The 22,920-nt window shown below is 46.8% G+C and overlaps 1 protein-coding gene and 2 pseudogenes across 1 annotated transcript in view; 1 reads left to right on the plus strand and 2 right to left on the minus strand.

The window, feature by feature from the left end:
- The window catches only part of LOC121836126, a 151,738-nt gene that overhangs the window by 73,584 nt on the left and 55,234 nt on the right, over positions 1 to 22,920 (plus strand). The window lies entirely within an intron of this gene.
- Positions 2,993 to 4,806, minus strand: LOC121835793 (annotated as a pseudogene).
- LOC121045698 lies at positions 5,062 to 6,610 on the minus strand (annotated as a pseudogene).

The following is a 22,920-nucleotide window of genomic DNA, read 5'->3' on the forward strand; positions in this document are numbered from 1 at the left end:
TTGGAATCTTTTATATAGATAAAAGGAACGCGTGCCGAAAGGCCTGAAATCCTAGTCCCCTTCAAAGTACTCCACCTTGGATGACAAACACTTGTTTGAAGCATTTTTGTTTGAAGCATTTTTTATCGAGTATGCTCGATGAAATGTACCAAATGAGCCAGTGAAGGCGAATCATATATCCGAAGACAGAGAAATACTGAAATACACTGGCATGATCCCAGATATCTGTGTACGTTCGTCCTGTCCGGCCTCAGTCGTGGTGTTTAATGCTTCATACTTCACTGCACTTAAAAGCAAAAAAAAAAAAATGGGTATGACAGGCGTGCAAGTTCGGCGAAACCGAGGAGGCCATTTGCAACTGATCTGCACGCAGAACTCGCCGATCACACCTTTAATGAGAGCACGCTCTTTACTGAACCGCACAATAAAAGACGACAAGAGTATCTCGTCCGGCGAACATTCCAGTCTACTCACGCCTGTGCGTAGCTTCCTGTGCTTTTCTAGAAATTTGGTTAAATTCCTCGAGCACGACGCCAGCTGCCAGCTGTTGTTTACTAGCAGTACACGGTAAAACCCGCGACGGAACCAAAAAGGACAACCGCGATACTTTTTATCTGCCTCGGGTTTTAGTAGGTGCCTACCAAAGTTGCCTGTACTCTTTGGCGTGTTTGTTTTCTGCCAGTTTTAGGCGAACCGAGCCACACGCCTGTTTCGACCGGTTCAAATTTGAATAAATGGTAACCAACGCACAAAGAAAACAAGTTTCAAGTACTTTTTGAGATTTTTGAAGTGACTTTTGTTATTGAACGACTGCATGCACTTGAATGTTCAATTCAAGAGTTTTTAAGACGTGACTACCCCATGCTTGTCACTTGCCATCAGGGTGGTAACGCTCAATGGCTCGAGCCCAGTGGGTAGTTAGGTAAGCCTGTGGGGTAGTTACAGCCGTCAAAACGCATGATGACTAGGGGGGGTGCTCTGTTTTTCTTAGAGTGTATCACAGACAAGACGTCGGGCACGCATGAGTATGTGCAACCAAGCTGATTTTATTCCTTTCGCTTATCCTGCAGAGACAGGAAGACGTATAGTCAAGGCGAATATCGATATTGATAAACGTGACAAGGGTGCGTCATTGTTCGTTGTGCCTACGTGCGTGTTTACTGCGCCTTGTTTTCTTGTGCGTTTGTAATCCATAAAACTTCAGTACGCGAAAACTTTACCGTACTAAAGAATATTGGGGTTTTACGTTGCAAAGCAACTGAGGCTATGAGCGACACCCCAAAGGCTTTTTTTCGGGGAAGGGACCGCCCATAGTTCAATCCCCCGTCTTAGTACTCCGGAGGCCGAAACGTTACTTCGATGCAATGAAGGCGGTCACACCATACTATGTCGAGTGGGTTCAGACAACCTTTACTTAATAGGTGTGTGGTTAAAGATTTGTAATAAAACTCGCCGGTAATTAAAGATCTCTTGTTCCGGTGTTAGGCTGTTTGTGCCGAAGGGCTTTTTCAAGTTCAGTGATGAAGTGAACACGTCGCCCTTCATGATCACAGGAGAAAGCTGGAGCCCAGGCAAAGTGTTCATGTCTATCTGGTAGCCCAGAACTCTTGTTTGCGACGCCCTTCTGAAGAGGAGTGGTTTGCCAGATGGTCTCCCTTGGAACCGGGCGTCCCGACATCGATATACAGGAACTTGCAACTAGCATCGACAAGTGCAAAGAGAAGGATGCTATATGTTTTTTCAAGTTATAGTAAACAGATCCGGACTTTTCAGGTTTTATAATGGCGACATGCTTCCCATCGATGCCACTCACACAGTTTGGGAACTGCCACCGGTCGCTGAACTGCTGAGCCACTCACAGCCAGGCGTCCGTCGACTTGGGTGCCGCCAGTTCTTCGTCCTTCAGAATGTCGTAGATCACAGCGCACGTACTGTGAATTATGTCATTCACAGCGCTGTGGCTGACCCGAAACTGTTGGCTCAGGGAGTGGTAGGATTCCCCGAGAGAAAAACAAATCGAAAATTGCTGCGCATTCTGGCTAACGCTAAAGAAGCTGTAAATGCAACTGCATTTATCTTTATATCGGGAAGGCAAAATGGGGGTAGAGGAAGTTGCACAAGTACCTATCACTCAACAATGAACATTCAAGCTCCGAATGATGGCCTGAGTAAAGAATAAGTAAAGCTAAAATAAATTTAAAAAAATGCTCTCTTTTAATTGTTACAGCTAATTAAAAAAAATGCGTCCAAAATGGCGTGGATAGATTTTCATTTTTTTGGCAACAGATGAATGCTTTGATACCCTACGGACCAACGTTTATAGATACTTCTCCAGTTCCGTATCTCCTCGGCGCGCCTGTGGGGAGGAGGCGGCCCGGCGCGGTCCCCGCCACCGCAGCGCGGCGGTCGAAGGATGCGCCATCAGGACGATCGCCGCTCCCTTGCGCGCAATGTTCAGCACGCCTACTGCAGCCCGGGATCTCGGCTGATTTCGCGAGTAACGCGCTATTACTTTAATTTCGGTCGTTTTTGAACAGAAGGTAACTTGCAAATGATGTAACACCGAAAATAATACTTACGTGCAAGCGGTTCAGCCTTGGCCCGCAGCGGTTGTCACTATGCTTGGTTGCCTCACGTCGTCAATAAAAACGAGCGAGACGAGTATCGTTCGCGCGGTCGGTATGAATTTATTCCATATATTCACAGAACGCACGTAGTGATTTAATGTCGCAAAAAAAAAAACCTGCGCGTCGCAATCGCGCCGTCCTGGGCATTTTTGTTTCTTTTTTGTCTTACAAAATATATCGATCTTACCTATGCTATTTTAGAAGATTTGCTCAACTTGCAATTTAGTAAAGTATCTACAGAAACTGCTCATTCACAACATATTACACAAGCCGTAACACAATCAACTTTATTTTGCTAACTCGCAAAAAATAAAAAAGGGCTTCAAATCACGCGCAAAACTAAGCCTGTTACAGTTAAAGCTCCACTATACAAGCTTGGCCTTTTTCCTTTCTCTTTGGGCCCTTATGGCACTAACGTTTTCTTGGCACTTTTTGCGTGCGAAAAAGTGCATACGTGTCACCAAATAGAAGTGAATAACCTCGGCTGTGAATTCATAAAGATGTTGTGGGCAGCCAACAGAGTTGGTGCCACTCTTCATTAGGGAATCTAAAACCTTCCAAAAAATATCACCAAAAGCATGTTCCTTGCATGCTTCCTTGCAGGTTCGGCTCAGTATGTACTCTACAGTGCCTATGCAGGCAAAGAGCCGTTCAGACGGGTACACCAGACTACCTGTGGCATAGGCACGCTCAATTACGAGTACTGCCTCAGGAGGCAGATCATCTTGCACACCTAGAGCTTTTTTTTACAGTTCTCGCAACTTGTATTATTTTTTAGTTTGAAGGCTACATACCCTGCTAAATAGTAAAGAGCTGTTTTTTCTGGTGTAGGAGCATTGTACATATGGTCATTACCACTGTTAGGCATATCATTGAGAGGTATGGACATATACTGGTCCCAAACATGTTTTTTCAGTGCACTTTTCTGCAAAAGTGCCTCGCGTCGTTTCTCCCCGAGACTCTCAAATGTACTGAGCAGAACACGGTCGCTGCCTCCCTCGCAGTTTCCTTTGACAGCTACCTTAACAGGGGTGTAGAGGGAAAGCAAGCGAAATAGCTGGCTGAACTTCGTCACCTCCAAAAGACCTCACAAGTCCGAAAAACCTCTGAAAAAGCAATAAAATGATACGATAGGTTTCAAAGCTCCAGAAAAATTAATGCGAAAGTCAAATTACCTCAAGTGGGTCCTAATTCAAGCTTGCCGTCAAGACGTAGTTGACACTTCTCTCATGTAGAAAGCTGATTAAAGATGCAACAGACATCAGTGTTACACGAAGAGACTCAATAGTCTGCTGAGACGCAAAGAGCTTGATTGTCTTCTTTGCTTCGGTTTGGTTCATCATTTCCAGGAACCTTTCCAGAAACTGGAAGAACAAAAAAGGCGGTGCGACAGGTCATTTGGCACTCTGGCCTGGACGACAAGGCAAAATAATTTCTGAAGCAGCACCAGTTCTTTTTTTTTCAATGATGCTTGAGTGCCTGGCTCTAAAGATCATAAGAGAGGAACATATGTCTCTTTGCTTACCTTTATTCTGGGCGATCCTTTCTTTATTCCAGCTTCAGGAACTTTGACATTTTAAATGTCAAAAAGGTCATTCAGAAGGGAAGTAAACTTTTCTGTTCCAACACTGTCAGCAAAACCAGGTACCTTAAGACGCCGGTAGACACTTAGGCCTGTTGCAACGCTGCGGCTGAAGAGCTGAAAGCAGTGTTGTCCTTTGTATTCCCAGCAATTGTAAACAAGCACACAGCTGCACAACCAACTTTAGCTTGCTGGATGCCAAGAATGCAAATCAATTAATCGGGATTGTAGAGACATGGCAGAGATATGCAAAGTGTCAATAAAGATTTGCTTAGAAATAGCAAGCAAACTTGCAAGGGAAGTTACGTCAATGAGGATTAGGGGTGGGTGTGCAAAACAATACCTGGGTGGCTAGACGAACATTCATGGACTGAAGTCTCTGTGGCTTGACATGGTACTCTGTCAAGTTTGGTTATACCCTGATGTCAGATTTCTTCTCGACTTCGAAAAGTTGTTCATAATGATGATAATTCACTTGATAATCTCCTATCTGCAAAGAAAGAAGAGATTAAACTACGACATATTTGCAAATTACAACTGAAAAGCACTGAAATTCACTTCATTGCATCTGTTACAAAGACTAATATATAAGTAAGGTTTGGTTGTAGCGTGATTCAACTTACTTGTCCATATTTGTGCTTCATCATGTGATTTCGAACACACTTGATTATGTGCGGAACATCGCATATGAAGTGGAGATGCCCACCAGGGAGGCATGGGTGCTCTATCTTGTATGGCTGTCGAGTTTTCCTGTAATTCCAAGCTGTGTCCACATCGACTTATTGTTGCCGGCCCCATCGCTGATTACTGCCAAGGCTATGGCACCGTGCTGGTGTAGTTGTAGCACCGAGTTCATAACCATTTTTGCCAACACCCACCCTGGCGCTGCTCCTTTCGTTGCGTAGGTTGCAATAGGCTGAACCCATGACTCAAACACAGGATTATTAACATGACCACTAAAGCATGGTCAGCTAGCTTGTTTATGTTAGCCTCGGCAACATCACCATAGTCAACGAAGCCATCAAATTTACAGGACACTCTATTAAATTCAGTTGTTTCTCTCAGCTTCACCTCATCAATGATTACACAGCCGTAAGTGTGATGTTCTGGCTTCTCCGTCATATGAAGCTTGATGCTCTCAAGGGCAAATTTGTTTAAACCGTACTGGCATGGGAGGCCCCTGAGCAGCTGAACGAGACGACTTGCACTTGGAAGAGGAAGAATTTTCATATCAGACAATGCCCTGTAGCATTTTGGACTTGTCAGTCCCAAAAGCAAGCAGACCATAAGCCACTCTGTTGTATATCTGTGTCCACGTGGTGACTTGGCTGCCTGTTGCATAATTACCGTCCGTATTGCAATCTTCTGCACTTCAGGCAAATCCTGCACGATTTCATCAAGACTTATCATAAATGCATCCTTTAGCTTTTCACTGAGTCGCTGCACTTCTCGCTTCTTTCGTTCTCGTGCTGCAGTAGCTCGAATCAACCGTTTCCTAAGCACGCTTGCTGCCACACGGACCTTTTTCCTTGGCTGTGTTTTTCTTAGCTTTCTTTTCAGGCTCTTTGTCAAAGAGGCACCGAAAGTACACATGCCTCTATCTGCATCTGTCAAAACTAAGCAGTCCTTGTGGTACAGTATGTCGCCAACTTTCTCTGCCACACTGCTGGAGCTCAAGGCGCTGTGGGAGCGGCCACGGCAAAACTGCTTTATATGCACAATCTGCAGGATTGCTTTTACGTCCTTCGAGGAGCGTATTTGCAGGTCGACAAGGGATCTCTGCAGCAGCTTTCCGTTGGCGTGAACGACGAAGCTGAGGTCCTCGCGAATTACGACGCTCTTAAGAATGGTATATGCACCCGCCTTCATTCCCGCATCATAAAAAACAATCTGCCGACGTTTCCCGGGTTCCTCTTCTAAGGCCGCTGACCTCCAGTTTTTAGGAAGCTGGAGAGAGCCACTACTCTCCAAAATATTTACAAAATCGAAGGCCTTACGGGAACATCTGGAAATCTGTCGGTCGATCTCTCGACATAGGCTGTTCGTTTTTAGCCGCCGTGGCCCTTTTTTTTGGCGATCGCCGCTTCTTGCGCTGTGATGAGAGGTAACTTGGCAGGTTTGGAGAAAGGCAAGGAACTGCATCGCTTCTCAGAGCCCATGTTTCCCGATCGATCTCGACAGTCTCACCGTTAATGACATGCTTGTACGTCTTCACGATGTCCGCCTCCTGGAAGTGTACGTCACAGACCTTGCACGTCTTAGTCAATACTTTGTCTGCGCGAGGGATCGCTCTCGTCCACCTTCCGAGAAGCTGCGGATCACGAGGCGGCGCAAAATAGTGTCGTTTCTGCGGGTTGCTTTTGTACCCGCTGGTACAACCGGGTACAAAGCACGTAGGCATTATAACAGCTGCATACAGTCGTCACGTCACAACGAACGTCGTATCACAAACCGTCGAAAGCAATCACACACTCGAAGGGCAGAAAACCAACAGATCACGTAACATACAGCGCGAACAGCGAGCGAAAATGCAAGCCCAACCACGTAACCGGAGCTGGCCTGGCCGGCACACACGCGCAAGCTGCGATCGCAGCGCCCTCGCAGTTCCTAGGGATCGGTCGCGCCCGCCTGGAGAGGGGAGTTCGGGAACTGGAGAAGTATCTATAAACGTTGCTACGGACAACTGCTATTTTTGGTTTCTACTGGAGGAAAACTAGCCACGCCAGTTTTGCAGGGTTCTTTTTGGACTGTATTTTTCCAACTTAATCGGTTGTCGGTGCCTTCCCAGCATGATCGCACCAGCACAAAGAAAATTTGTGACTGTTTTTAACACACGGTTACTCACCAGATGCCAAGTGTTGCAGTGTCAGCTGGAGACGGGTCTTCGCTCTCATAGGACTCCTCATATTCTTTGTTTGCCTCTGTATTCGCGGATGGACGCGGGCTAATAGTTCAACGAAGATGTCATGGGGCACCCAAAGGAGTCTTCGATATTCCACGAAGTTGCTTTCCAGCAGCTCTTCATACAGTTAGTTCTGTATACCAAGTTCGTTCTTCTGCATCCAACCTTTCACCCACAACCTTCTTTTAGTAGGTAGAATGTCGTCGCCGTCTGTTTCTAGCAGCGCTGCTGCCATAACAGCATATCACCGCTCTATATGCGTCTCCATTTTCCTGTTCTTAACTACGACGCTCGCGTTCTGTTCAGCGTGCTCCGAACGTTGTTGTGGAGAGTGTGACCGCTAAATTCGGCTGGTAACACTGATATCCCTCGCGGCTCTTTGCCGTCCGTGTGGATGCTACACTTCGTTTCAGCTTAAGTCCAGACCAGGGTGTAAGATAGACAGGTGGTTAAACGGCCCATAGAAGCCTACCGCAGCGCCGTGACCGTATTGTGTACTCGTCTGCTTGCGGGTACCCCCGACTTGCGACACATAGCGCTGCGGCGAGAAGAAAAAAATCGGAATCGAATTTGCGTGGAACTTTATGGGAGAGTGCGCAAAATAAACCGAAAGCACGACAATCCTTCATCAAAAATCCACGAGAAACCATCTCCGTCAGTTTAGCCGGTCGCCACCGGACGCCCACCTGGAGTGAGAGTACGCGGTGCTCCACATAGATGGCGCCACAGAAAAGGAGAAAACCGAGGGGGACACAATGCGGTCACTCAGTTGGCTCTTGTTTCCCCACCTGTCTATCTTACACCCTGGTCCAGACGCAGCCAACGGTACACTCTTTAGCTGGTTCCACATAAATTCCGGTTAGTAAGTGGAACATTTTTACAAAAATGTTCCAGTTAATCTAGGTGGAGCTGCGTTTCAGATACCATGAACAATAGGTAGAACAGTGTTCCGCATATTTTATGGTGCAATAACTGGAACAATGTTCCGCTTAATGCCTGTGGAACCGCGTTCCAGCTACAGGTATCTGGAACACTGTTCCAGTTAAATGAAGGCAGGATTTCTGTGGAATGCTGTTCCAGATAAAATAGGCCTGCTGTCTTTTTAATGTTCCAATCAGGGATCTAAAGTCAGATTTTTCCTGAAAAAGCAAAGCCAGTGTGAAATGCATAACTCCTGCAAAACCAATGTCCGCTTTCTGGCATTTGTCGTTAACAAACCAATGTTCGGCTTCATACAGTTTGTTGTGTGTTGCACTTTCCATTAATCACCGTTTTAACAATGTGCCACAGTATCACAAATATCAAGTTTAGATCCCTATTTTGCAGTTTACAAACATGCATAAGACAGTGACAGTAGACAACAGCAATGCATGGTGAAATTGTGTAGCATTCAGGTCCACACCACAATTAAGAGCTGTTGTGTAACAGAGCATAAATCCCATAACAATGCCCAATTTGAATTCTTTATTCTTCAGAATTACTAGGCATAAAATACTTTCTTAAAAAATAGTGCACAGCAAAAGTAACTATGTTAACATTTGGGTATTGGTATAATCGAAAAAAAAACATTTAAAGCAAAGTGCACATAATCTTGTTAGTTGGTGGGCAATGTGCTCGCTACCCATTTTTTCGCTGCGTGTTTTTTCTGCATGGGTTGCAACTGTTTAAGCATCATCATTAGCTTAAAAGACATGAGGCACCTGTCAAACCTTTCACTTTCGTTCAATACTGTTTGCACTAGTCCTAAGGTTTGCCCGAAACAATGTGGGTAGGAAAGGTTCAGGACATAGTAGATGGTTAGTTGTTCTATCAAGGCGTATTCCAAGGAGCAACGTGGTGGAAGGTGAACCGTCCTTTTGTAGAGAACAATTTCCATCTGGTTGCTGTCGATGAAGATACATGCTCCTGGCAGAAGCGACCCAACCTCATGTTGACCGTTGAATAAAAATAGGCTTCGGTTAAATGTTGTACACAAAACTAAGTGAATTGTTTAGTCTTGCTTGTGCAATTTATAATACGACTTGTTAATCTTATTGCTTCATTATGATATAGATTTGCAGAATGGTTGCTACCAAGTGTCAAACCAGAAAGGAACCTAAAAGTAAAACTGAACTGCTATTTTTAACCGAACCGGAACTAAACCGAAAACTTTGCCGCAATCTTCAAACTAAACCGTTACCGAAGCATGAAAATAAGTTCACAGTTACTAGCTCTGAAACGATTTAATGCAAGTTTTTTTTGGTAGGATTCAAAGTAAGACACTTAGACATCATTAGCTGCACATTCTCACAAAAGCACTACAACAGAAAGAAAACTGAATGCTGCTCCGAATAAAGCGCCTATCTGTGTCAAACACGAGCGTCCAGTGGCGCCGTTGATCCAGAGCGTGGAATAATAACATTGGCATCCACAAGCAGGAGCGGATGAATGGTGCGTCAAATTTCTTAATTATTGTATCCTTAACGTGTTTCTAGAGTTCCACACACAAGTTCAAATGAAGATGAAGCATTGCACTGGTGTGTCAGAAGTGGCAGACGCAGCGATAAATTCCGATTGTTTGCTATAGGCAGGGAAATTGTAATCACTTTAAAAGTCGATGCTTTAATGTCGTTTTAACCATTATTTTTGCCTTCTGGACCAGAATCAGAGACTGTAGAGCCCGAAAATGGATTAAAAAAGAAATTTGGATTGACAATCTGAGTGTTACACTTGAAGGTTTTTATCTAGTTCCAGTATTTATTGAAGTGAGCTTTATTTTTATTGCAGCACAGGCAGAGGTACTTCCATGACATGATCATAACTGTAAGAAGCAGCATTCAGAGAGTAACATTTATAACCACTGTGTATACAGGTCCTTCCTTACCTTTCCTCGGACTTCTTTTAAAGAATAATGATATGGTTTTTTAACCATCTGCTTCCTCACATATCTGCTCTCAGAATCACACTGGTTTTGTTCTTTACATTAGAGTGGAAAACCGCTCTTACCTCGCTTATCAGAAAGAACTCTGCCCTGCTGGGTCGTAGGTCCTGATCAATATCATGGAAATTTTCTTTGTTTTGTAGTGCTCGAGTTTCGCGAAGTTTGAGTTCCATCTCGGAAACCATAGTGCCGAACTGTGGCTTCAAGTGCCAGCTGCAAAGAAAAGTACAATCTATAGTTGCGCGATCTGTAAAACTTAACACTGTGTTAGGTATAATTTTTATACTTCTTTAATGCAGTGTCTGAATTACATGGCCGCACTGCCTGTGAGCGCAGGCAATGAAGAACAAGTGCGTTCTGTCCACACTGTACAATCTGGTCATTTCCAGCATGGTACAACCGACAAACTGAGCCACAAGGAGCGGCTTCGTAAGAGGAACACTAAGCACTGCTTTTTGGGTGGGCGACATGGCCCCAGACAGTTACCAGTTTTCTTCTCTTACCACTGCTGAGCTGCGATATGTCAAAGTTCAGCCCTTTCGCATGAAGTATCTCAGATATATACCTTGCACTACAGCGTCAACAGCAACCTTCGCACACCTGTGCTGTCCTTCCAGCAGCCGACATAAATCGGACAACATTGCTTCATCAGTGATTTCCGGACATTCCAGCTCCAGCACACTTTCCGGAATGGGGATGTGCACACTGGAGTAGTCACCATCCACAACACTGTAGCTACATAAGTGGGCATCAGGCACAGGGTAGCACAAGCCATGTTTGTGGCACTCATCGAAGTGTCCCCTGTAACACTTGGCTGCATTGAATGTTGTCCTGCAACTTGAGCATGTATACTATTTCACCTGAGGGTGATGTACCTTAATGTGATCAATAAACCAACTAAAGTAAATAGTCACAAAGGCACAGTGCGTGCATGCATGTTGTACCTTGCAATGTGCTCCTGCTGGTGGGGAAGCTGATTGATGTGCAGATGGCCCTGAAGCAGCCGGTGCCGTTGCAATAGATGTTATGCTGGACTCGCCGACCTCCTCTAGAGAGATAACAGTCTCAGCGGTGTCCATTCTTTCTGCGTGGACAACCGACTCGTCCTCTTGTTCGCGAAATGTGGAAGTCGGGGCATTTGCTCTTTGTCCCCAGTCACCTGCACGCAATGCAGTGTAAGAGTAAATCTCTGCAGATACGTAGCTATACAGGCCGAGCCCAAATTGTCCTGAAGAAGATATCTGCAATACAATTTGTGCTTTATTTCATGCTTGGTATGCGTTTAACCTCTTAAGGCAGTTTTATGGAAAGTGGCACCTGAAGATTTACGGCTACTTTTTCAGTAGGAGCTTCCCAGCATTTGTGCAACTGTTATGCATGAAGTTTTTTCCTTAAATTATGTAGGCCTGTGACAAGCAAAGAAATAAATAACGTTAAATGATGTCGAAAATAACCTTTTACAAACCAAAGTCCTGCATGAGGCAAGCAGGCAACTACATGGAGATGCACTGTTAACATTGATCCAACATGCAATTCGCCACTGACATTTCTAATCTTCACACTCTGTTTTTTTTACATGCAATTTTACACCAAGAACAAACAACTAAGAAAAATAATATTTTTTCTTCATATGTACTGGCAAATCACTGCAGCAAATTTTTGTCTTTAATATTAACACCCCGCAGGGGGCACTTGTGAAAGCAGGTATTTGGAGAGTGGCGTCTCCACGGACCCCGAGCCATGCGAGTTCGCCCGCCCACGTCTGGCTGTGCGTGGCTTTCCCGTGTCCGAGGAAAAGGGCATCCTGGTGGTTGAGCCGAGCCCGCGGTAGGTTAGGACCCTTCGGGGCCTCCCGGGTGAGGCAATACACCACTTCGGCCCCTGCTTCTCGTAGACGGGAGTCCTGGTAAGGCCCGGCCAGGATGATTCAGTCTAGTCGCCTTTTCTTGTACTATCCCCTCCGATCTTTCGCTTTTACCTTTCCTGTTTCTTTCACTTCCTTCTAATTCCTTATGCTCCTTTTTCACCACTCTTTGGCGGCATGGGCTAACCTTGGGTGGCAATGGACCTCTGTCTTGACCCACACTTGGGTATAGTTTCCCGGCAGCACTGTTAGTGTAACGTCTCCAGCAAAGCCCTTCTTGTTATGGTGCGTTATTTAACCCCTTGTTGGTCTCGGTGGTGGGCGGTGCACCGCGGATTCTGAACACTCTTTGTCCCCTTATGGCGCCCCACCCCTCCAAACCCCGTTCAGGACACGCCTTTAAAAGGCACTGCCCCGAACAAAAAACCATCGATAAAGAATGTGAAGTAGAAACATTTACTAAGTTTTTCATCGTTTATTCGTTGGATGAACAAAAACCTGTTTCAAAGCTGTTATCTTTTATTGTAACAAAGGTGCTAGAAAACCTTGTAGGCTTTTCCTAGAAGGCTAAAAAACAGCACACTGGAGACCTTCTCGTGGAAGTGAATACAAAAAAACAAAGTGACGCACTCCTTAAGCTGACTACCATCGTTGACGTGAAGGTGTCGGTTAGCCATCATCGCACACTGAATACTGTCCGTGGAGTCCCCTCTGAGGACGACTTCTTGCACACTAGTGAAGAAGAACTCCTCGAGGGACTCCAGGGTGCCGGTGCCGTCGCCGTAAAACGCATTATGTCTAGAAAAGATGGCGAACAAATCCCTTCGAGACATGTTATCCTGACTTTTGAAAGGCACACTTTCCCCGAGACAGTCAAGGCAGGTGACTTGAACTGCCGCATCCGCCCGTACGTCCCCAACCCCCAGCGGTGTTTCCGTGGCCAGCGTTTTGGTCATGGAACACGCAGCTGTCGAGGGAAGGAGACGTGTGCGAAGTGCGCTAGTCAAGGTCACGTTTCCGATACTTGCGAGGCGGCTGTGGCCCTCTGCGCTAATTGCGGTGGACCACATCCTGCTTATTATCGTGCATGTTCCTCTTGGAAGCTAGAAAAGGACATTCTTACCATCAAATTAAAGGAAAACATACCGTACCCAGAAGCCAAGAAGCGGTTCTCCTTTTTGTCAAAGGGGAGTTTTGCCGAGGTGGTGCGCAGGGGCCCTGCACCACGCTCAGAGTCAAGGGTCACCCAGGTCTCGCCCGAGATCTTGGCGGCCGACTGCAGGGCCTCAGCTCCCCGACAGGAGCAGCGGCTGCTTCCTCCAGTCTATGGTGGTAGCACGCGTGATGCTCCTTCTTCCAGGGACAGGCCGGCAGCAGCTGCGTCTGCCCGCTCTCCTAGGCCGCCCCCTGGGGAGACGGAGCGAGCTTCTCGCTCTTGCTCGCTGGAGGGCCCCCCTACCGAAGGAGCAGCATGGTGCCCATGCAGCTCCTGGGAATGGAAGGGACCAGACGAGCTCAGACGACCCGTCGCCCAGTTCGTCTGCAACCCCCCCAGCCGGTCGTGGTCGGGGTTTGCCCCCCCCCCCCCCCCCCCCCGCACATCTGGCCGGACAAGTGCTGTTCTAAAAACAACGGATACCTCTCAGGAGGTGGAGATGTCGACAGATGCTGACAATCTGTCCACTCCTGGGTCCGACCAGGACAATATGGAGTGGGAAGCGCCCTCCAGTAAACATAAAAAGAATAAGAACCCTGTAGTCCCACCCAAATGATGATCCCAATGTCTTCCGCCTAGTTTGTGTTGACTCTACAGTCACTTATTTTACTAGGTTTATTTTTTTGTTGTATATTTACATACCCATTATAGATGACTAAGTTACATTTTATGCAATGGAAATGTCGTAGTATTTTAAGAAATATTGATGATGTGAACTATTTCAGAGATCAGCTTCGGCCCATCGCTCTCGCCTTGGAAGAAACCCACCTTCACGCTAATTTTTTTTAACATTTTAAGATGTCATCAGGTTTTTAGAAAAGATCGCCCCTCTTCCACCCCCTCTGGTGGTGTTGCAGTGGTCGTACAGAGTGGAGTTGCTTGCTCTCAAGTTCCCCTCTGCACACCGCTGGAAGCTGTTGCAGTACGTCTCCTTCTGGACCGCCTTGTAACAATTGTTTCTTTATACTTACCACCTAACATTCCTTTAAACCTTCAAGAGCTGCAGGGACTTATAGGACAGCTCCCGCAACCTTTTTTAATTTTAGGAGATTTTAACGCTCATCATCCAATGTGGGGTAGTACCCGTCAAGACTCTCGTGGTGGTGTGATTGAACGGCTTTTATTGTCTTAGGGGCTGTGCCTTCTTAACGGGAGAGAGACAACCTTTTTTAGTGCGGCACACAACTCATTCATATCCCTTGATCTTTCTATTGCTTCACCTTCATTACTTTCTTGCTTCTCCTGGAAGGTTCTTCATAACCCTTTTGGAAGTGATCATTATCCAGTTGTTTTAGAGAGTACCGTTCCATTGCCTAATCTTTTAAAGCGTGTCCCTAGGTGGAAGTTAGACAAGGCAGACTGGGCGCTTTTTAATCTTCACTCTGCTTTAGATCCTTCGCTTCTTTCTTCTATGTCTCCTGAGAATGCTACACTTTATGTTACTGAGCAAATACTAAAGGGTGCTCAGCAGTCTATTCCTTAAACATCTGGTAATATACCCAATAAATGTAAACCTTGGTGGAATAAGGAGTGTGCCACAACCCGGGCGGACCAAGATAGGGCGTGGGGCAGATTTCGCAGATACCCCACTTCAAGAAACCTTGTTGGATTCAAGTGACGAAAAGCCAAGGCTCGGTGAACTAGGAAGCAGGCAAAGCGGAAGTCGTGGATGAAGTATCTCTCTTCTTTAACCAGCTTTGTCCCAGCCAAAGGGGCCTGGGACAGATAGAGGAAAGTAAATGGGGATTACAGGTGCTTTGCCATTCCAACGTTTAATGCTCCTTCTTCGTCACTAAAAGATATTGGTAACATACTCGGGGAACATTTTTATAATTCATCTAGTCCGGCCAACTACAGTGTTACCTTCGGACAGTTAAAAGCTCGTGCGGAACGACAAAAGTTTGTCATATCAGGAGGAAATTCAGCATCGTATAACCAACCATTTACGCGATGCGAGCTTGAGATGGCTCTTAATGTGACAAAGCTCTCTGCCCCTGGTCCTGATGGAATTCATTATGAAATGCGGCGCCGCCTTTCTCCAGAATCTCTTGAAAACCTCCTCCTGTTTTTTAATCTTTTGTGGGAAAAGGCATGTTTCCCCCAAGCTTGGAAACACGCACATATCATCCCCATCACAACCATCAAGCTATCGCCCAATTGCACTGACAAGCTGCCTTGGGAAAACATATGAAAGGCTTATAAACAGGCGACTGGTATACATGTTAGAAAGCCAGAGGGTATTTGATAACAATCAATGTGGATTCCGCCCAAGTCGATCTACCCTTGACCACTTAGTTCGCCTGGAAACTGTGATACGTGAGGCATTTGTAAACAGGCAGCACTGTGTTGCGGGTTTTTTTTTCGATTTTGAAGGGGCATATGACACAGCGTGGAGGTACGGGATTCTCCGAAACCTGTATGCCTGTAATATCCGGGGCCGTATGCTGCGAAGCATAAAGGAATATCTGACAGATAGGACTTTCCAAGTTTGTCTCGGCTCAGCCCTATCTGATTCCTTTGTTCAAGAAAATGAAGTCCCTCAAGGGGGTGTTTTAAGTGTGACTTTGTTTTTGCTAATGATGAATTCACTCGCACAACTGCTGCCACGCTCTATTTCATATTCTCTTTATGCTGATGATATACAGATTTCATCATCGTCTTGTAACCTTTCTAGCTGTGACCTCCAGTTGCTGTTAGCCATAAACAAACTGTCCAAGTTCTCCGCTTCAAAAACGGTCTGTGTTCCTTTTTCTTTGCGACGCGGGCTGTCTTTGGATCCATCGCTGGAATTGAACGGAACTCCTATACCTGTTAGGAAGGAGCACAAATTTCTTGGTGTAATATTTTTTAGAAAGCTTAATTTTATTTCCCACCTTAAAGGGCTGAAGCAAAAATGCCTTCAGTCGACAAACCTTCTGAAAGTTTTATCTCACAAGTCTTGGGGTCTGATAGAAAATGTATCCTGCAGCTATACAATGTCCTTGTACGATCTTGTCTTGACTATGGTGCAGTAGTGTATGGATCGGCTCGGCCCTCTGCACTTAAGATGTTGGATTCAGTTCACCATCTTGGCTTGCGACTGGCAACAGGAGCTTTCCGGACGTCCCCTGTCCTCAATTTGTATTCAGAATCCAGTGAGGTCTCCCTGAACACACGACGTACATATCTTAGTCTAACATACGCTTACAAGATTCTGGCCGACCCTCAGCATCCAAGTTACTCTTCCCTCACAAGGTCAAGGTTCTTTCGCCTTTTTGAAAATAAATCGAGCATTCTAACACCGTTGAGCTTCCGCATTGAACATCTTCGCTCCTCGCTGCACATTTCTCTGGACCAGGTCGGCCTCGTTCGGAAAGTCAACACTATTCCACCTTGGAAAGCACAGCGAGTTGAATCCGACTGGACTCTCGCGAAGTTCAACAAGCACGGCATTTCCCATGCTGTAATTAAGCAAGAGTTTGGTGAACTGCAAAATAAGTATGATGGTTATCTCCATGTTTATACAGATGGCGCCAAGACTTCATCTTTCGTTGGTTGCGCTGTGTACTCTGAAAGCTTCTCCAAAGTTCAACGACTTGATTGTATCGCCAGCATTTTTATTGTGGAGCTCTATGCGGTATCAATGGCGATTGAATATAGTATCAATAAGAAAATACTAAGGGCGGTCCTGTTTGTCGACTCTCAAAGTGTGATTCTTGCAGTTTGCTCTCTTAAAGATACTAAAAATATGCTTGTACAACAAATTAGATATAAACTTAACTCTGCTTTGCATGGGGGTCAAAATATAAAATTTTGTTGGGTACCCAGTCACATTGGCATTCAAGGCAATGAAGAAGCCGACAAGCTTGCAGGGTCTGCCGGGAACCTTCCGCAATCGCTCTCCTGTTTACCCTATCAAGATTTTAAGCCCTTGGTGAAGTCCTTGATTCTTCATTCTTGGCAATTGGAATGGGACATGGAGTGCGATAACAAGCTTCATGTTACCAAACCGGCTTTGGAAGTTTGGGAAAGCTCTTCATGCAAGAGCCGACGTGATGAAACGTTGTTGTGCCGTCTGAGAATAGGACACTCTTTTATAACCCATAGGTATCTGCTTTCGAGAGAAGATCCACCAGTCTGCAATCAGTGTGGTGATAGGCTCACTGTTTTGCATATCTTGTGGTTGTGCCCCGGCCTTGAGCCTAAGCGCCGCATTCATTTCCCTGAATTTTTTCAACATCATATCCCATTTCATCCTGCTCTCCTTCTGGGAGAGAATCCTCTGGTCTCTTTTGAACGAGCAATAAAATTTCTTGGTAGTGTTGGCCTTTTACACCGATTTTAGCTTCTTGGTTATCCGTTTGTAAAACTCGTTTTTTAGTACAGTGAAGCCTAAAATTAGTTTGGCGCAGATGGCCTCGTAGCTATTGCGCCATAACCTCCCAAAATCTCTCTCTCTCTTTAATATTAACATCCTGCTAATGAAAGCCAGCAAACAGTTCACGGCATCATTATTCTAACCAGTAAGGGTACCGTGCGAGATGGGGGATTGACCGCACAAAATACACCAGCCAACTGGTACTCTCTCGTGGTTGACCTGCTCCACGAGTCTTTTGAATCCACAACATTCACATTCAGAGCAGCGGCCCCTCAGCATGCCTGTTATGCCTTCCGGAACAGTGGAGCAAGCCATGTCTCATGTACACGGGCAGCGCCTGCAGAAAAACTGATATTACACGTGCTCATAGCAATACTAGCAATACATGATCTGGTTCTATGCAGACATGTTCCTGTTGTTTGTTTCATTGATGTTGTCTTGAACCTTGCAGGTGACTGTGCACTATATTGTGTATCATGAGGAGAAGTTAGGAGCGTATTTGGAGAAGCTAGTGTCCTACGGATATCATAACGTCCTATAAATGTCCTGTGGACGTCCAAAGGACATTGGTAGCTACTCCTGTGACGTGACAGCTGGAATTAATTTTTTTATGCCGCGGTAGATGACGGGAACTTAGCAAGCTAGACCTTTTTCGTGATTCGCGGGGAAGAATGGCTAATTAAATTCCGGTACATTAGTAAACTAAAAGAAATCATGGAAATTTCATTTCCGAGAATTGCAAGGACATGTGCAGCTTAGCTTTTGCTTTCCGCACACTACAAACTGGACAGGTCTCCTACAGAAAACTGAAATGTGCGGCCTTATTTGAACTTCGCATGATATCAAAAGCAATTGGGCATTCGCATGGGTTATTCCCTCGTGTAGCTACATGTTAAATTAATGGTGCAAGTGACACGTAAGAGTCACCATCTTATTATGCATTCGTTTTAATGCATGCAGACGCCCACGCGGATGAATGAATACCACACGCTTGCACCGTTCAGGGGCAATTGATGTTCTCGCAAAACACGAGGACGGCTTTCATTGACTTCACACGCACTTCCATTATAATTTCCACTCTATATATAAAAAAAAAAAGAAGAAAAACAGCAGTGCCGACCGCGAAGGAAGCCAAAACATAACAAAAGTTTAACAGAAATTTCGCAATCGCCACCTATGAAGGAAAGCCGGAAGGCCCGTACACACAGCCGAGACAGACGTGCGCTTGGGGGCGAATTTTTTTGTAGTTCTTGAATCTAAGCGTTTGCTGACGTATACACATGGACCGACTTTATTTATCGACGCACGCTCTTTGAGCCACTCAGCGAGCGACAGGATGTCACCTTGCTCTTCCTTCTACAGTGGCCTGTACGGTGCCACTACTTAACGCGCCATTTACACGAGCGCACAAGCTGAGTGCAGCGATGTCAACGGCACGGACTTCGCTAACTTAGCTTTATTCTACGCCTAGTACGAAAAGAGGGGTCCTTCAAAGCTGCTGGTTCGAGCCTGTGCCTCCGACAACACTGCCAACAACTTCGGCGCAATCGTAGAATCACCACCGTTGCTCATTTTGTAAAAAATGACCGTCTCTGAGCGCCTACTCAACGGGAAACATACGACAATTAGAAAGCCACACAAATAAACAACAATATCCAGAAAACTTCCCCTGCTTTCTTTCGACAGGCGCGAGATATTTTGAAAAGACGCCGACGACGGCAAGCCCTGTATAGGCCACTCCTCATTTCACGACGGCAACGTCGGCGCAGGCCGAAAGCGCGTCTTCGCTTCGTGTGAATGGGCCTACCGCCAAGCAAGCGCAGAAAACCTCAAGAAACAATAAGAGAACCGAACGCACCAAACAACAGCTTCAGCAGCAAGCGCCGATTTTCCGCATGTACGTTGACTTGAAAATACAAGGTACCGTCCTTATTAGTACCCTACAACTGAAAAAATAGAAGCGTACTGTTAAGGCAGCCTAGGAATGACCAGTCGAGTCGGGGTTCCATGTCAGACTATTTACTCAGCTCGTGTCGTGTGTTAACGTCGTCGTCGTTAGACTAGCTAAAAGAAGAGAAAGAAAATAAAGTGAGTCAAAACATAACATTTTCTCCTCCCTTGGTTGTTTTTTAGTTAAAGGAGTAAGAGGAATAAGCACGAAACATTTTCCCCTGCTCTATTTTTTTCTTTGTTTGAGGGTTAAAAAGAAAAGAACGAAAAATGCCAAGAACAAAGGAAAAAAAATAAACAAAACACACACAACACAAAACACAAGTCACCGCTTTGCGCAGTGACTTCCGATCACCGAAATTACCGAGAAAAGAAAAGCAGTTCAGTTCATCATGCGGCATAGTTCCCATAGCGCTCTGGTGGCTGACGATCACGTCCGGAGCGCCTCAGAGGCATGGGCGTAGGATGAGCGGTCGAAACCCCCTTTCTTGGTGGTGAGTCTAAGGCTGGACTGCACACAGGCGTTAGCGATGCAGTTTGTTGCTGCCCGTTCCACCTAGGCTGCTGTGGCTGCCAGTTGTGGTGCCTGTGGCTGACGCTAGCAGGGGAAACGGCAACTTTCGAGAACCGACTGCTCTTAGCAGGGGTAGATGTGTTTTGTCTCTGGCTCTGTTGGTTGGTCGTTGGGGCTGCTGCGAGTTTTGAGGCGTTCCATACTTGACCGTCTTTCAATCGGAACGTCCACCGACCTACGCGCTTTATGATGCGCTGTGGGGGTCCAAAGGTCGGCTCTCCTTTGGGGACTTTACCTAGTCGCTTTACTCGAACCCAGTCTCCACCACAAAATCTCGGGGTCTTCGCTGCTCGACGCTGGTCTGTGTACCTTTTGGTGTACTCGTTGACGCCTCTGCTGTACTCGTTGATGCAGCCGTTGCAGCTCCTCGAAAGGGTTTTGCAGGAACTTCGCCGACGACAGCCCGAGGATGTTGAGTCGGGTCCGTGGCTTGCGTCCGTGCAGCAGGAGGGCAGGAGATAGTCCAGTGGTGGCATGGGGCGTGCAGGGGTATATCATCAAGTAGTCGACGAGTGAAGAGCGGATGTTACTTCGTTCAATGGCGGCACACTGAAGGAAACCCTTCAGTGTATGGTTGAAGCGTTCGATTTGCCCGTTGGACTGGGGGTAGTAAGCAGAAACCAGTCTGTGCTTTATACCGCGGACTTGAAGAAACTTCTCGAATTCGGCCGACACAAACTGTGGCCCATTGTCACTTACGATACTGTCTGGGTACCCTTCTCTGGCTAAGATGACTCGCAGAAAATCCGTCTCCCTTCCCGTAGTGACATTTGGGCAGAACTGGACTTCTGGTCACTTCGAAAAGTAGTCAACGAGCGTAATGACGAAGCGACAAGCTGGCTCTGCCCGCTCAAACGGACCCACAATGTCAATGCCCACCTTAGACCAAGGTCGCTCTGACAATGGCACTGGCTGTAGGGGAGTCGGTGACGTCTTGGCAGTCTTGTCCGAGCTACTGCAGACCTTGCAGGCGGAGACCGCAGCGCGTACTTCTGTATTCATTCGAGGCCACCAGTAGAGCTCTCGAAGGCGTGTCTGCGTCTTTACGATGCCAGTGTATCCTTCATGTGCTCGTGAGATTAACGCGTGACGCATAGTTTTGGGGATGACGAACTGGTCACCACGGAGCAGGAGCCCGTCGCTGACTGAAAGAGCCTCTTTCAGGTCGTAGAAAATGGTCTCATCCGAAGATAAACTTTCCCTGGGGGCCAATCTGAGGTTACATAGCCCATGACAGCGGTGAGCAGTGGGTCATCCGCCGTCTCCTGTTGCAGCTGTTGTTTCGTGACGCACGCGTCGTCCAGAGCGACGAAGGAGATGATCTCGTCGTCGAAGTTCATTCCTCCATCATTGGTCGGCATGGGCAGGCGGGAAAGGGCATCAGCTACCCCATTCTCTGCTCCTCGCTGATATTCCACCGTGAAGTTGTACTTCAGCAGGCGATGGGACCAACGTGTAATCCGTAGGGCGATGTCCTGTTCCCCCAGTGGGAAGCAGTGACTCAAGCGCTTGGTGATCCGTGCGAAGAGTGAAATGACGGTCCCACAAGTAGACATGCCATTTCTCACATGCCCACAGGCATGGCGGCGCTTCTTTTTCTCCAACCGAGTACCGTCGCTTCGTCGGCGTCAACGTTCAAGAGGCGAATGCGACCGTGAAGATACCGTCCTGATGGCGCTGCTGCAAGACAGCCCCAATTCCGTAGGCCGATGCGTCTGTAGCTACGATGGTAGGTAACGTTGGGTCGAACATCTTCAGCGTCTTGCCAGATGACAGCAACGATTTTACTCGGTTGAAGCTTCGGTCCGCCTCGTTGTCCCAGATGAATGGTGTGTCCTTCCGCAGGAACCTTCGAAGAGGCTCGACTTCAGATGCTAAGCCAGGCACAAAGCGGGAGTAATATTCCACCATCCCCAGAAAGGAGCGGAGTTGGGTGATGTCCGCGGGGATGGGGGCAGCGTTGAGAGCATCCACTTTCTTTTGAAGCGGTGCAATTCCTTGAGCGCTGACTTTATGGCCCAAAAACGACAGTTCTGACACACCAAAGACGCATTTGTTGTTGAGCTTAACTCCGGCCTCCGAGATTCGCAGCAGAACTTCCCGCAGATGGTTCTCCCAAAAACAACAATGTCGTCAAGGTAGACCAAAACACCGTCACAGTCGTGGAGCGCTTTCGACATCATCTGCTGGAAGGCTGCTGGCGCTGATGCCAGACCAAAGCACACCCTCTTAAACCGGAAGAGGCCCCCATGCGTGATGAACGCCGTGAGTTGTCGGCTCTCTGGGTGAAGAAACAGTTGGTGGTAGGCAGCAGCAAGATCAAGCTTCGAAAAATGCCTTGCTCCGTGTAAGGCATTCAGTAGTTCTTCTATGTGCGGAAGAGGAAAACTATCGATGACGAGAGCCTTGTTGGCTTCTCGCAGGTCCACGCACATTCGAATGGAGCCATCCTTCTTCTGCACCACTACAATTTGCGAAACCCACTCGGATGAGTTTATCCGCTCGATGATTCCAGCTGCTTTTAGACGCCGAATTTTATCCGAAACGGGTTGTCGTGCGGCTAAAGGGATACGCCTCATCCGGTTTCGAACAGGAATCACAGAAGGTCGGATGTTTACCTTGTGGACCACTCCCTGGACACATCCATGACCCGAGTTGAAGAGGTGCTCGAAGTGGCTCAAGGAAGGTGGTAGCGTTGGTTTTGCTGGCGCAGGCACCGCGGAAGTTGTAGCCTGTGGCGCAGACGGTGCTGACTGCAGTTGCTTGTGTACTCTTGTTGACCACTCTTGCCTTAATGCACTCGATGACTCGTCCAGTGAGACCGGTGTGTACGTTTCACCTGCCTCTCTCGGTCGTTCGACGGAGTCCTCCGCATCAGTATAAAAGCATGACTGGGTAGCACCGCTCATCTGAATGTCAAGGGCTATG

The sequence above is a fragment of the Ixodes scapularis genome, unplaced genomic scaffold (assembly GCF_016920785.2).
Source record: "Ixodes scapularis isolate PalLabHiFi unplaced genomic scaffold, ASM1692078v2 PGA_scaffold1__304_contigs__length_218370807, whole genome shotgun sequence".
Lineage (NCBI taxonomy): Eukaryota > Metazoa > Arthropoda > Arachnida > Ixodida > Ixodidae > Ixodes > Ixodes scapularis.